General features: G+C 36.4%; 1 protein-coding gene and 1 pseudogene across 2 annotated transcripts in view; both read right to left on the reverse strand.

Annotated features, from left to right (window-relative positions):
* The window catches only part of PCDH11X (protocadherin 11 X-linked), an 857,900-nt gene that overhangs the window by 216,876 nt on the left and 624,763 nt on the right, over positions 1-16,261 (reverse strand). The window lies entirely within an intron of this gene.
* Positions 12,095-12,460, reverse strand: LOC126069459 (40S ribosomal protein S24-like; annotated as a pseudogene).

The raw sequence follows: 16,261 nt of genomic DNA on the forward strand, positions 1-16,261 counted from the left end.
AGGAGAAACAAAATAAACAGATTATGAGTTATAAGGCATTATTTTTTTTAAGCCGTTTGAAATGCCATTCACTGATTAGTAGTGCTGACATCAGAAGGAAGGCATAATCTCAGAAAAAAAAAGTGGCCCTTTGTTTAAACTTGAGAGATTAGAAAATACTTATAGTACAGGTATTATGATATAGTGCAGACAGAATAAAAATGAGGAAATATTATATGAAAATAAAAATTTTTCATGGGCTTAAAATATCTACCAGCTTATGAAGGCTAACATCATTTCTGTAGTTGCTTGGGGCACTCTAAATATACTAACTTGATTTAAAACTCCAATATCTTTAAGTACTTAAATTATAAATGGCCTATTAAACCAAAGCAGTGACTATGGGAGTGACCTGTATTGTTATCTTTGGTATGGTAGGCTTTGAAGATATCAGAAACTGTGTTTGAAATTCTATCAAGCATTCACCATATCATGGTCATATTAATGACCTGAGAACAAAAGATGAGTTCTTGGAGCTTACTGTATGTGTTAATTTTCTCAGAAGCAGTATTTCAGTGGATTTTAAAATTACTAAGTGATTCAACTTTGAAGATATGCCAGTTTCCTAAAATAATTATTTAACGTAATGTTCCCATGGGCTGTTAAGAACTTTCTTTATGGATCATTCTAGAAATACCACAAAATACACATTATTGAAAAAATGTGTGTGTGTGTCTGTGTGTGTGTTATATAAATAGAGGCCTAATTGCTCCCAGTGAGAGACTGTGTTCACATAACAGTATTCATCACTTTCTTTTACCTGCACTCTATCCTCTAACAAAAATACAATCATTGAACATGATTACTAGGCCTGTGCTGAACGAAGTGAGTCTTTTCATAGTGTATTAAAAAAGAAAGCAGTGTATAATTAACTTTGCCTTTAACTACATACATCCTCCTTCCCCATCATCAATGAAATCTAATGAAATAATCATGTCTATTCATCAATTCACAGGTGGGAGAGGTAAGTTTAATAATTAACCCATAGAAAGCACAAGCCTTTAGCAGTATATGTTTTTAATCCCAATATTGAGCTAGATTACATTTGTATCCAAGTAATAAATACAAGTAAAAAAAAATAGCTATCTCTAAATCGTGACATATATGTCTGTACTTTTGGCAAATGTATTAACTTAGAAACACCTAAAAACAAACATATGCAAAATAACTAGTTAAAAATACAACACTAATTATTCAACAAGCAATGGTGGAAGTTGGTATTATTAAGTAAAGCTCTAATAACCAAAGAAAAAGTTACAAAAAGGGTTGCTTATTTGTATTAAGACAGTGGACAGTAGTGTAATGGCATGTTTCATGAGCCAGCCCTATGTGACAGATAATATAGATGTGGAATTTTGCTTAACATGTAACGAGCAGCTCCTCCTTCCATTCTTAAGACAGCACTGATCAGTCACCTACCTTAAAAAATAGAACATGATGAATAATAATCATTTTCAGATCATTTTAAGTTAACTTTCCAAAACTGAAAAATAAAACTTAAACATTTCCGAAGAAATAGCAGAACTCCTCAGGGAACACCTTTTATGTCAAGAACTCTGTTTTGTCACAATTCGCTAGGAAAATTTCTGCTATTTCTTCAAACTTCAAATGATTTATTCAGTACTTTTGAATCAGTGACACTGAATCAACGTGTATAGTTGTTGTTAGGTGCTGTTGAGTTGGCTCAGACACATAGCAATCCCCTTGTACAACAGAATAAAATGTGACCCGATCTTGTGCCATCCTCACAATCCTTGCTATATTTGAGCCCATTGTTGCAGCCACTGTGCCAATCCAACTTTTTGAGGGGCTTCTTCTTTTTCACTGACCCTCTACTTTATCAGGCATGATGTCCTTTTCCTGATGACATGTTCAAAGTAAGTGAGACAATGTCTCGTCATGCTCACTTATAAGGAACATTCTGGCTGTATTTCCTCTAAGACAGATTTGTTAGTTCTTCTGGCAGTCCACAGTGTATTCAATATTCTTCACTAAGACCACAATTAGAATGCTTCAATTCTTCTTCACTCTTCCATATTCATTGTCCAGCTTCCTCATGCAAATGAGGAGATTGAAAATACCATGGCTTGGTTCAGGCACACCTTAGCCCTCAAAGTGACATCTTTGCTTTCTTTTTTTGAAGCAGATTTGCCCAGTGCAATATGTCATTTGATTTCTTGACTGCTGCCTCCACGGGCATTGTTTGTGAATCCAAAATAAAACCCTTGACAAGTGTGTTAGTAACCTAGTGCTGCTATAACAGAAATACCACAAGTGGATGGCTTTAACAAAGAGAAATTTATTTCCTCACAGTCTAGTAGGTTGCAAGTCCAAATTCAGGGCGTCGGCTCCAGGGGAAGGCTTTCTCTCTCTTTAAGCTCTGGAGGAAGGTCCTCAATCTTGCCCTGGTCTAGGAGCTTCTCAAGCGCAGGGACCCCATCTCCAAAGGACGGGCTCTGCTCCTGGTACTTCTTTCTTGGTCGTATGAGGTCCCTAACTCTCTGCTTGCTTCCCTTTCCTTTTATCTCTTAAGAGATAAAAGCGGTGCAGGCCGCACCCCAGGGAAACTCCCTTTACTTTGGATCCAGGTGAGACCTGGGTAAGGGTGGTGTTACAATCCCACTCTAATCCTCTTTAACATAAAATTACAATCACAAAAATGGAGGACAACCACAGAATACTGGTATTATGGCCTAACCAAGTTGATGTGCACATTTTTGGGGGACATAATTCAATCCGTGACAACTCAATATTTTCTCCGTTAATTAAGATGCTGCTTACTGGTCCAGTCGTGAGGATTTTTGTTTTCTTTATGTTGAAGTGTAATCTATCCTTAAGGCTGTAGTCTTTGATTTTCATTAGTAAGTGCTTCAAGCCTTCTTCACTTTCAGCAAGCAAGGTTGTGCCATCTGCATATCACAGGTTATTTAATGAGTCTTCCTCCAATCATGATGCCACATTCTTCTTCATATAGTCCAGCTTCTTAGATTATTTACTCAGCATACAGATTGAATAAGTATGGTGAAAGGATACAACCCTGACACACACCTTTCCTGATTTTAAACTATGCAGTATCCCCTTGTTCTTTTCAAATGACTGCCCCTTGGTCTATGTACAGGTTCCTCATGAGCACAATTAAATGTTCTGGAATTCCTATTCTTTGCAATGTTATCCATAATTTGTTATGAGCCACACAATTGAACGCCACTGCATAGTCAATGAAACACAGGTAAACATCATTCTGGTGTTATCTGCTTCCAGCCAAGATACATCTGACATAAAAAATGATATCCCTCATTCCATGTCCTCTTCTAAATTGACCTTGAATTTCTGTCAGTTCCCTGTTGATATATGGCTGCAGCCATTTTTTAATTCTCTTCAGCAAAATTTTCCTTGTATGTGATATTAATGACATTTTTTGATAATTTCAGCATTCTGTTGGATCATCATTCTTTGGAATGGGCATGAATATGAATCTCTTCCAGTTAGTTGTACAGGTAGCTCTCTTTCAAATTTCTTGGCATAGATGATGAGCACTTCCAACACTGCATGCATTTCTTAAAGCATCTCAATTGGTGATCTGTCAACCCCTGAAGCCTTGTTTTTTGCCAGTGCTTTCAGTGCAGCTTGGACTTCTCCCTTCAATACCATTGGTACTTGATCATACGTTACCTCCTGAAATGATTAAAGGTCAACCAATTCTTCTTGATACAGTGATTCTGTGGTTTCCTTCCAGCTTTTTTTTTTTGATGCTTCCAATGTCATTCCTTTTTTTGCCCATAGAATCCTTCAATCTTACAACTCAATACCGATACCTGAATTTTTTCTTCCTTTTTTTCAGATTGAGAAATACCTAGCATGTTCTTCCCTTTTAGTTTTCTGATGCCGAATCTTTGTACATTTTATTCTAATAATTTACCTTGTCTTCTCAAACCACCCTTTAAAGTCTTCCATTCAGCTCTTTTATTTCTTCATTCACTTCAGCTACTCTGTACTCAAGTAAGTTTCAGAGTCTCTCCTGACATCCATCTTTGTCTTTTATTCCTTTCTTTTTATTTTTAATGACCTTTTGCTTTCTTCCTGTATGATGTCCTTGATGTCATTCCACAATTCTTGTGGTCTTCTCTCATCAGTTTTCAGTGCATCAGATCTATTCTTAAGATGGTCTCTAGATTCAGGAGGGATATATCTCGTGGACTTTTTTTTTTTTTTAACTTTCTTCAGCTTTGTCTAGGCCTTCCATATGAGCAACCGGTGGTCTGTTATGCAGTTGTCCCCTGACCTTGTCCTTACTGATGATATTCAGCTTCTCCATTATCTCTTTCCACAGATGTAATCAATTTGATTCTTGTGTATTCCAACAGATGAGTTCCATGTGTATAGTTTTCATCTGTGTTGTTGAGAAATGTATTTCCGACCAATAAGTCAACGCTCTTGTAGAATTCCATCATGGGATCACTGGCATCATTTCTATCACAAGATCATATTTTCCAAATATTGATCCCTGCTTGTTTCCAGCTTTTGTATTCCAATCACCAGTAATTATCAATGCATCTTTGATCAATTTCAGGCTGTAGCAGTTAGTAAAAATCTTTAATTTCTACATCTTTGGCATTGATTGGCACGTAAATTTGAATAATAATCATAATAACTGTTCTTTCTTGTAGGCATCTGGATATTATCCTATTACTGACAGCATGGCACTTCAGGATAGATTTTGAAATGTACTTTTAATTTTTTGCAATGAATGTAATAAACATTCTTTAATTTTTTGTTCCAGGCATAGTAGACCACATGACTGTCTGGACCAAAATGGCCAATAACAGTACATTTCAGCTCATTAATGCCTAGGTATTGATCTTCAAGAGTTCCATTTCATTTTTGACAATTTCCAATTTTCCTTGATTCATGCAATGTACATTCCATGTTCCCATTACTAAGGGATGTTCCCAATGGTTTCTTGTAATTTTGAGTCATGCTGCATCAACAAATGAATGTCCCAAAAGCTTTGGTCCATCCACATCCTTAAGGTCGACTCTACTTTGAGGAGGCAGCTCTTTCCCAGTCATATTTTGAGTGCCTTGCAACCTGTGGAGCTCAACTTCCAGCACTATATGTTCTGCTATTATTCATAAGGTTTTCACTGGATAATTCTCTCTGGAAGTAGATTGCCAGGTCCTTTTTCCTAGTCTGTCTTAGTCTGGAAGCTCTGCTGAAACCTGTCCACCATGGGTGACCTTGCTAGTATTTGAAATACTGGTGACGTAGCTTCCAGCATCACTGCAGCATGTAAGCCACCACAGTATGCCAAACTTACAGACGGGTGTTGGAACATATATAGTTAAGTAGCTTAATGATCTTTTAAAAATTGTTTTAAATTTGTTGTATTGCTACTGTGCTCATTTAAAAATTATCCTTTATTTTCTCTATTAATTTTTTAAATGATGTCTATTTGTCTACCAGAATTTCCCTTGAGGTTTAAACTGGGTAAGACATCCCTTAAGTATTTAGCTGATGTGTTTTTGAGGTTTTCTAACGTTTTTACTTTCATCTTCAAGTTATTATATTTTAGCATTGCATGCCATTTTGTTAGCTCAAAAAACAAATTCGTATCCAATCCTTTGGCATGAATAATAGCTATTTGTGTTAACTATTATTCAACCCGGAGCCCTGGTGGAGCAGTGGTTAAGAGCTCACCTGCTAACCAAAAGGCCGGCAGTTCAAATCCACCAACTGCTCCTTTGAAACCCTATGGGGCAGTTATACTGTGTTCTATAGGGTCACTATGGGTTGGAATTGACTCGATGGCAATGGGTTTGATTTTTTTTTTATTCAACATTATTGAATTAATGTAACATACCACAGAAAAGGGAGCAGAGAATTTTTAAATTGCCACCTAAATGCAGTATAAATTTAACCACACATTGTTTTTGATAAATTATTTTATTTTGTTGTTTTGTTGTTGTTTGAGAATATGCACAACAGAATATACACCAATTCAACAATTTCTATGTCCAATTCAATAAAGTTGACTACATACTTTATGTTGTACAACCATTCTCGCTCTCCTTTTCAGAGCTGCTCCTCCCACATTAATATAAACTCACTGCCCCTTAAGTTTCCTATCTAATCTTTCAAGTTGCTGTTGTCAGTTTGATCCCATATAGATAGATCTTAAGAGACCACAATGCTCAAGGCAGACATTCTTTACTATCTAAGCTAAACTATTGTTTGGTTTTAAGAAGACTTCAGAGATATTTTTGATTTAAGTTTAAAGGTTTAAAGACTATCTCCGGGCAATAGTTCCAGGGGTTCATCGAAGTGGAGAATTTTAGAGCTAGTCCAAGCCTATCATTTTACAAATATTTAACAGTGGTCTAAAGAGAACAACTGATTTCTTCAAGGTCAAACAAAGAGCTATTGACAGAACTAAACTATTTCTCAGGTCCCTTTCATAATAACCGTGTTCTTTCTACTGAATATACAGTATTAAGTAGATGTATAATGTAACAGTTTGATAACAAAATTAATCTCTCCTTCAAAGACAAGAAGTAACTTAAAAGTACATACTCACTAAGGAATAGTTCATGTGTCAATCTAAGGGCCATTTACTCTTCCTTACAAATAATTATTTCTTTTGAAAACCATTTCTATATTTGCTTAAAGTTTGTAGGTTCAAGAAAGAGGAGAAAGAATACAAATGAGGCATTATCATTTCATCTACAGCAATTGTCAAAACAGCAAATCATTGCTTCAAGAACTCCCAAGCATACCTAGCACTGTCTTCATTAGACAATTACTTATTATAAATCAGTACAGGCTGAAATCTGATAGGGCTTTCAGCATTCCACGTGTATAGTAGTTTCATTATTAATACACAGATAATATACTTTAAAAATAAATTTCATTGATCAAAAACATACTTTTTTGTGTTTGTCCATGAATTTTTTTTTTATTAGGGGAAAAAAAGACATTTTGCCGTGGAGTTACTTGTAATAAATCATCTTCAAATATTACAATGAAATGGCTCAGTCTCATAAAATGTAGCCATTGTACAGAGCATTATAAATATATACTTAAAAATTTACAATGAAAAGCTCTCTTAACAGGGCCAGAAATTGGGCAAGACTACTGAAGGAAGTGGCATATGAAACAAGTTATAAAGGATAAGGAAACTGAAGTAGCATTCTAATAAGAAAAAAATGCCTGGAATCCTTGATCAAAGACCTCTAACTACAAGTAGGTAGAATAGAATTCAAGGGTTAAAAAGAGAGAAATAAGGATGGAAAGGTAATTTAAGGTAGGTTATCAAGGACTTTTTAATGTATGTGAAGGAGGTTGGAGTATATCCTAATATTGATAATATTGAAGGATTTTAAGCAGGTTTTTAGAAATAGAACCACTCTAGCTTTTAGAAAGACAAAGCTAGTTAAAAATATATATATATATATATATAAAATCAGAGTTCTATGCTCTTTGTATTTAAAATAAGGAAAATCTTAACCTATGTAATTTAAGGAATTAATTTTGAATAGTATTTATATTTCTAAACAGATACTATTATCTATCACATATGACCAGTGCAATTATGAAAGTAAATACAGCCTCAAACTCAAAAAATTGACATTTACAAATTTTTTATAATATTGCATTGTTTTTGGTGAAAGTTTACACAGTAAATTAGATTTCCATTTAACAATTTCTATATATTTATCTTAGATGGCCAATTGCAAGATTTTAAGACCCCAGACGCTACTCACCAAATTAGGATATAGAACAGTATCTTTATTAACTATGTTATGCCACTTCATCAAGTTGTCCCAGGAGACTATGGTCCTAAGCCTTTTAATCCAGTAAACCAATTCTGCGAGGTGTTTGGTTTTGTCGCGGAAGTATCCATAACTCTACCTCTATGTGCTTTATTACATATATGAATATATATGCCATACACACAAACATGTGTATATATATAATATATATATACACATATATATGCCATGTATATATGCCTACAGCTTCACCTATATCTGCACCACATATACTCACATGTGCCTTCCTACACATATATGCATACCTATGTAACCACATACATCTATTTTTGATTTTATTACTATTGTTGCAAAGTTGTTTATATTATAGCATTTACTAAAATTGTTCCTTATTCTTGAGTACTTCTTAGTGTCATCATTTACCTTCATCAAGTAATGCAGTCTTCTCCCACATTGGGTATTGCCTTTCACATGACCAAAAATAACAAGTGTCTACTATCTAGAAAGTGATTTTCCCTCCTTCAACCTCCCTTCCCTGGTAACCACAAAAAACATTGTTTTCTGTATGTATACCTATTCTTGTCTTTATAAAAGTGAGACGATGCAATATTTATCCTTTTGTGATTGACCTATTTCGCTCAGCATAATATCCACCAGTTCATCTATGTTTCAAGAACTCATCATTTATTCTTTATAGCTCCATAGTGTTCCACTGTGTGTATGTAGCACAATTTTTTATCTATTCATCCATTTATAGGCACTTAGGTTGTTTCCATCTTTTTGCTATTGTGAATAATGCTGCAATGAACCTGGATGGGCATATGTCTATTCGTGTCACTGCTCTTATTTCTCTAGTATATATGCCTAGGGGCAGGATTGCTGGATTGTAAGGTACTTTTATATATATATATTTCCAGCTTTTTGAGAAAGTGCCATACTGTTTTCCATAGAGGTTGTATGATTTTACAACCTCAGTTTATTAGCATTTCAGCCTTCCCTTCCACCTTGCTAGCATTTGTTGGTTTTCCGTTTCTTTGTTTGTTTGGATCAGTGCCTTTTTTGCAGGAGTGAGATGGTATCTCATGTAGTTTTCATTTGGATCTCTCTCATGGCTAATTAGGAGCCCTGGTGGTGCAGTGATTAAGAGCTTGAATGCTAACCAAGAGGCTGGCAGTTGAACTCCACCAGCAGCTTCTTGGAAACCCTAGGAGGCAGTTCTACTTTGTCCTATAGGGTCGCTATGGGTCAGAATCTACTCAAAGGCAACAGGTCTTTTGGAGGGTTAATGGCTAATTAGATTCAGAAGAGGATGTGGAACGAGGAATATCATTGCTGATGTCAGATGGTGGTTATCTAGTGCTGCTATAACAGAAATACCACAACTAGATGGCTTTAACAAACAAAAATTTATTCTCTTATAGTCTAGGAGGCTAGAAGTCTGAATTCAGGGCACCAGCTCCAGGGGAAGGCTTTCTCTCTCTTTTAGTTATGGGGAAAGGTCCTTGTCATCAATCTTCCCGTGGTCTAGGAACTTCTCAGTGCAGGAAGCCTGGGTCCAAAGGACATGCTCCACTGCCAGCTCTTCTTTCTTGGTAGTATGCAGTCCCTCTCCTCTCTGCTCATTTCTCTCTTTTATATCTCAAAAGAGATTTACTCAAGATACAACTTGATCCTATAGATCCTGCTTCATTAACATAAAAAAATAACTGCATGTAATTCTGCCTAACTAATATTATAGAGGTTAGGATTCGAAACACATAGGATAATCACTTTAGATCACAAAATGGTGGATAATCACGTAATACTGGGGATCAGGGCCTAGACAAGTTGGCACACATTTTAGGGGGACGGAATTCAATTCATAAGAGATGGATCTTGGCTGGAAGCAGAGAATACCAGAAAGAATTTCACCTGTGTTTTATTGACTATGCAAAGGCATTCAACTGTGTGGATCATAACAAATTATGGAGAACATTTTGAAGAACTGGAATTCCAGAACTCTTAATTGTGCTCATGCAGAAGCTGTACATAGACCAAGTGGCAGTTGTTTGAACTGAATAAGGGGGTACTGATTGGTTTAAAATCATGAAAGGTGTGCATCAGGGTTGTATCCTTTCACCATATTTATTCAATCTGTATGCTGAGCAAATAGTCCGAGAAGCTGGACCATATGAAGAAGAACTCGACATCATGATTGGAGGAAGACTCATTAAATAACCTGTGATACGCAGATGACACAACCTTGCTTGCTGAAAGTGAAGAGGGCTTGAAGCACTTACTGATGAAGATCAAAGATCTCAGCCTTCAGTATGGATTACACCTCAACATAAAGAAAACAAAGATCCTCACAACTGAAGAAATAAGCAGCAAAAGGATAAACAGAGAAAAGATTGAAGTTGTCAAGCATTTCAAATTACTTGGGTCCACAATCAACACCCATGGAAGCAGAAGTCAAAAAACCAAATGATGTATTGTATTGGACAAATATGCTGCAGAAGACCTCTTTAAACTGTTCAAAAGCAAAGATGTCACCTTGAGGACTAAGGTGTGCCTGACACAAGTCATGGTATTTTCAATCGCCTCACATCCATGTGAAAGCTTGACAATGAATAAGGAAGGCTGAAGAATAATTGATGCCTTTGAATTATGGTGTTGGCAAAGAATATTGAATATAACATGGACTGCCAGAAGAACAAACAAATTTGTCTTGGAAGAAGTACAGCCAGAATGCTCCTTAGATGGTAAGACTGTCTCACATATTTTGGGTGTGTTATCAGGAGGTAGCAGTCCCTGGAGAAGGACATCATGCTTGGTAAAGTAGAGGGTTATCAAAAAAGAGAAAAACTCTCAACAAGATGGAATGACACAGGGGCTGCAACAGTGGGCTCAAACATAGCAACAATTGCAAGGATGGAACAGGACTGGGCAGCGTTTTGTTAGGTTGTACATAGGGTCTCTATGAGTTGGAACCGACTGGATGGCACCTAACACCAACAACATCAACGGCTAATGATCACCAGCCCTTTTTCATGTGTTTGTCGGCCACCTGAATGTCCTCTTTGATGAAGTGTCTGTGTGTCTTTTGCCCATTTTTTAATTGGACTGTCCGTCTTTTTTGTCGTTGAAGTTTTCTATATATTTTAGAGGTTAGACCTTTATCAGATATGTCATTCCCAAAGATTTTTTTCCAGTCTGTAGGTTCTCTTTTTACTCTTTTGGTGAGCATAAATATTTAATTTTTAGGAGGTCCCAGTTCTCTAATTTGTCTTCTGTTGTTCATGCATTTGTAGCTGTGTTTGAAAGTCTGTATCTTCAAAAGATTAGATCCAAAATTTTGTCCCTATGTTATCTTCCAGGAACTTTACAGTTTTAGCTTTAACATTTAGGTCTTTGATCCATTATGAGTTAGGTTTTTTTCTATGGTGTGAGATATGGATCTGGTTTCATTTTGCTGCAAATGGATATCCAGCTTTTCCAGCACCATTTTTTAAAGAGACTGTTTCTTCCCTTAATATGTGGACTTTGACCCTTTGTTGAAAATCAGCTGCCCATAGATGGCTGGATTTACTTAAGTTCTCAATTCTACACCATTGGTCTGTGTCTGTCATTGAACCAGTACCAGGCTGTTCTGATGTTTTGTATAGTATGTTTTGATATCAGGAAGTGTGAGGCCTACTACTTTGTTCTTTGTCAATATTGTTTTGGCTATTTGGGGCCTCTTTCCTTTCCACATAAAGTGAATGATTAGTTTTTCCATTTGAGTAGAGAATGTTGTTGAGATTCAGATCAGAATTGCATTATATCTATAGATTGTTTTGGGTACTATCGACATTTTCACAATGTTAAGTCGTCCAATCCATGAGCATGGAACGTTTTTCCATTTATGTAGGTTTCTTTTGGTAGTGTTTTGTAGTTCTCGACATGTAGGTCTTTTACATCCCTGGTTAGGTTTACTCCCAGGTATTTTATCCTGTAAACGGTACTGTTTTCTTGATTTCCTTTTTGGAGTTTTCCTTGTTAGTGTGAAACAGCCCAGCTGATTTTTCTGTGTTGATCTTTGCTATGAGTTGAATTGTGTCCCCCCAGATATTTGTTAGAATCCCTATCCTCTGTGCCTGTGGTTATAATCCCATCTCGGAATTGGCTTCTTTGATATGCTAATGAGGCAGGATTAGTGTAGGTTGCGTCTTGAGTCAATATCTTTTTTCTTTTTTAGTTTTTGTGGTTTATTAATCCTCTGGTGAAAAATCCACACAGTCATTGCAGATCAAGTCACTGCAGAATCTTTATTCCTTTGCAGGCCCCCTGGCTTTCTTCATTCTGTTCTTGCACTCCTTGCGCTATTTTCTTGAGGTCTTTTTCTTCTCATACAGACTTGCAAATCTGAGTTTAGGTTCATTTTTCTTTGCATATTTGAAGGAATCCTAAACAATGACAAAGCCAGTAGTCTTTCCACGACCAAAATGGGTTCTGAATCCAAACACAAAGATGACATCTGGTGTGGTCTTGTACATTTTGGCTAGTTTTTCCCGAATTTCTGCCTTAGGTACTGTTGTCTTCCCAGGGTGAAGGACATCAATGATCATTTTTTTCCACTGGAGTAGTTGGTTGGTCACGAACTTCCTAGTCCGGATAGTTACTGTGTCATTCATGATGGTGGCAGATCTTCAGGCAGCCAGTGAGGAAGAGCTGAGTCACTATTTTTTGAGTTATAAAAAAGATTAAACAAGCTAGCAAGCTAGCAGAGATAGGGAGAGATGCTAAGCTACATGAAGATTGTCCAGGAGCAGAAGCTTAGATGAAACAAGGAACTTCCCTCATAGTCTACAGCGATAGTGTTCCCCTAGAGCCAACACCCGAATTCAGACTTCTAGCCTCCTGAACTGTGAGAAAATAAATTTCTCTTTGTTAAAGCCATTCACTTAGGGTATTTGTGTTATAGCAGCCTTCAATAACTAGGATAATCTTGTACCCTGCCACTTTGCTGAATCCTTCTATTAGATCCATTAGCTTTCTTGTGGAATATCTGGTATTTTCGGTGTATAGGATCATGTCATCTGTGAATACGGATAGTTTTACTTCTTCTTTTCCAATTTGGATATACTTTATCTCCCTTTCTTGCTTTATTGCTCTGGCTAGGACTTCCAGTACAATATTGAATAAAAGGGGTGATAATGGGCATCCTTGTCTCATTCCTGTTCTCAAGGAGAAGACTCTATCTTTTTTTCCATTGAGAATAATGTTGTCTGTTGATTGTGCATCTATGCCCTTAATTATGTAGAATAATTTCCCTCTATTCCTATTTTGCTGAGAGTTTTTATCTGGACTGTATCAATACCTTTTCTGCATTGAGATGATTACGTGATTTTTATCCTTTATTTATGTGGTGAATTACATTGATTTTCTTATGTTGAAGTACCCTTGCATTCCTGGTATGAATCCCACTTGAACATAATCCTTCCTTCCTTCCTTCCTTCCTTCCTTCCTTCCTTCCTTCCTTCCTTCCTTCCTTCCTTCCTTCCTTCCTTCCTTCCTTCCTTCCTTCCTTCCTTCCTTCCTTCCTTCCTTCCTTCCTTCCTTCCTTCCTTCCTTCCTTCCTCCCTCCCTCCCTCCCTCCCTCCCTCCCTCCCTCCCTCCCTCCCTCCCTCCCTCCCTCCCTCCCTCCCTCCCTCCCTCCCTCCTTCCCTCCCTTCCTTCCTCTCTCTTTTTCTTTCTTCCTCTGTCTCCTTCTCTCCATCTTTCTTTCTTTCTTTCTTTCTTTGTCTCTCTCTTTCTTTCTTTGTTATGCTGTTGAAACCTGTTGGCTAGAATTCTGTTGACAATTTTTGTGTTTATATTCATAAGGAATATTTACCTGTAATTTTCTTTGTGTGTGTGTGTGTGTGTGTGTGTGTGTGTGTGTGATGTCTTTACCTGGTTTTGAAGCAAGGGTTATGCTTGCTTCACAGAATGAATGAGGGAGTATTCTTTCCTTTTCTTTGTTCTGGAAAATTTTGAGTAAAATGAGTGTCAACTCTTCTCTAAATGTTTGGTGGATTTCCCCAGTGAAGCTATCTGGGCCAGGGTTATTTTTGTTGGGATCTTTTTGATGACATCTTCAACCTCTTCTTTTGTTATAGGTCTATTGGGATTTTCTACCTCTGTTAGTTTAGGTAGGCAGTGTGTTTATAGAAATTTGTCCACTTCCAGGTTTTTAAATTTGTTAGAGTACAATTTTTCATAATATTCTGTTATGATCCTCTTTCTGAATTGAATCTGTTGTAATGCCACCCATTTTATTTCTTATTTTGGTTATTTGCATCTTCTCTCTCTTTTTTTTTTTTTTTTGTTCCTATGTCAATTTGGCCAGTGGTTTGTTGATCTTATTGATCCTCTCAAAGAACCAGCTTCTAGTCTTGTTGATTCTATTTTCTATTCCATTTATTTCTGCTCTAATCTTTATTATTTCCTTTCTTCTGGTAGTTCGGTCTTCATTTGCTCTTCCTTTTATACTTGTTCATGTTGTTGGGCAAGTTATTGATTTTGGACCTTTCTTCTCTTTTAATGTATGCATTTATTGATACAAATTTTCCTCTGAGCACTGCTTTTGCCATATCCCAAAAGTTTTGGTATGTTTTATTTTCATTCTCGTTTGATTCTTTTTTTTTTAACTTCACTTTTGATTTCTTCTTTGATTCACTATTTTTTTTAGTAATATGTTATTTTGCATCCATGTATTTAATTTGCTTTCCTTGTTCTTCTTGTTACTGATTTCCAGTTTTAGAGCATTATGGTCAGAGAAGATGTTCATTATAATTTCAATGTTTTTAAACTTATTGAGGCTTGCGTTCTGGCCTAAAATATGGTCTATTCTGGAGATTGTTCCATGTGCTTTGAAGATTATGTATTGTGTTGCTGTTGTGTGGGGTGTTCTAAGCATGTCTGTTATGTTAAGTTGACTAATAATGTTATTTAAATCTTCTGTATCTTTGTTGATTTTCTTTCTAGTTGTTTTGGTCATCATCGAAAGTGGTGTGTTAAAGTCTCCTACCATTATTTTAGAATTGTCTATTTCTCTTAAATTCTATTAGAGTTTATTTTATATATTTTGGAGCTCTGGCATTGGATGCATAAATATTTATTACTATTATATCTTCCTGGTGAATTGATCCTCTAATCATTATATAATGTCCTTCTTTGTCTCTTATAATGGATTTTGAATTAAATTCTATTTTGTCAGAAATCGATATTGCCACTCCTGCTCTCTTTCGGTTATTATTTGCTTGATATATTTTTTCCATCCTTGATTTTTAACCTATTTATGTTTTTTGTGTCTAAGGTGTGTCACTTGTAGGCAACACATTGATTGGTCATGTTTTTTAATTCATTCTGCCGCTCTCTGCCTCTTAAAGTGCATTTAATCCACTTACATACAGTGTGATTATCGATAGGTATGAAATCACAGCTGCCATTCTGTTATATATATATATTTTGTGTGTATGTGTGATGTTAAAGGTTTCTGTGTTCTTAATTTTCTGTGCTGAGTGATTTTTGTATATGGATTTTCTTTTTCTTATTATTTGTTATTGTTGTTTTTGAATTTACTGAGTCTTTTTTTTATTTTCTTCTTTATTTTGGTGAGTACATTTATTCTCTTTGTGATTACTCTGAAGTTTACAGTTATCCTCCTATATTTAAAACAGTGAGCTGTATCTTGAAATCACCTTGATGTCCTCTCCATAAAGAAGAATTATAACTACGACTTATATTCACCCTTTTTTGTGAAGTTGTTGTGGTTTACAGCTTAAAATCTCTGATTCTCTGCAATCAATTTTTCAGCTTTATTTTATTTTTGTGAGGACTTTACCTGGTTTGGTATTTGGGCAATGCTGTTGTGTGTCTTTATCTGTTTGTTGTCTGATATCATTGTTTCTCTGTCTGAAGAACTCTCTTTAATATTTCTTATATGACTGGCTGGTGGTTACAAATTCCCTGAATTTCTGCTTATCTGGGAATGTCCTAATTTTGTGATACTGGTCTATGTATGACTGGTGGTGTTGGTTGGGTGTGTATAATTTCCTCTCACTAGTGGGTCTGGTGGGTTGCACATTCATGTGAGTCCTCTTTCAGTAGGCTCATATGTCTCCCCTTACAGGATTGAGTGGAGATATGAGAGCAGGTACTTTTCCTGATTTGAGCGGGCAAGTGTTGGGTAATCATGGTCCCGCTGCAGCTCTTGTGGGACAGTGTGGTCCTTCCATGTTGATGCTAGCAGTTAGTGTATCCACTGAAGAGCAGGACAGGTCATCTTCGTAGCTACAGGAGGGCAGTACTACCCAAATGTATGGGGTAGGCCCTCTGTGCATACATGAATTGGCATCTCAGTAGGTAAGGGGAGATCAAGAAACCTCAGTGCATGTGTGGTTGGCCTGCAGAAACTAGCTGGGTGTGAGATGGGCGTTCTTGCAGCTGGG

The sequence above is a fragment of the Elephas maximus genome, chromosome X, assembly GCF_024166365.1.
Source record: "Elephas maximus indicus isolate mEleMax1 chromosome X, mEleMax1 primary haplotype, whole genome shotgun sequence".
NCBI classification, from domain to species: domain Eukaryota; kingdom Metazoa; phylum Chordata; class Mammalia; order Proboscidea; family Elephantidae; genus Elephas; species Elephas maximus.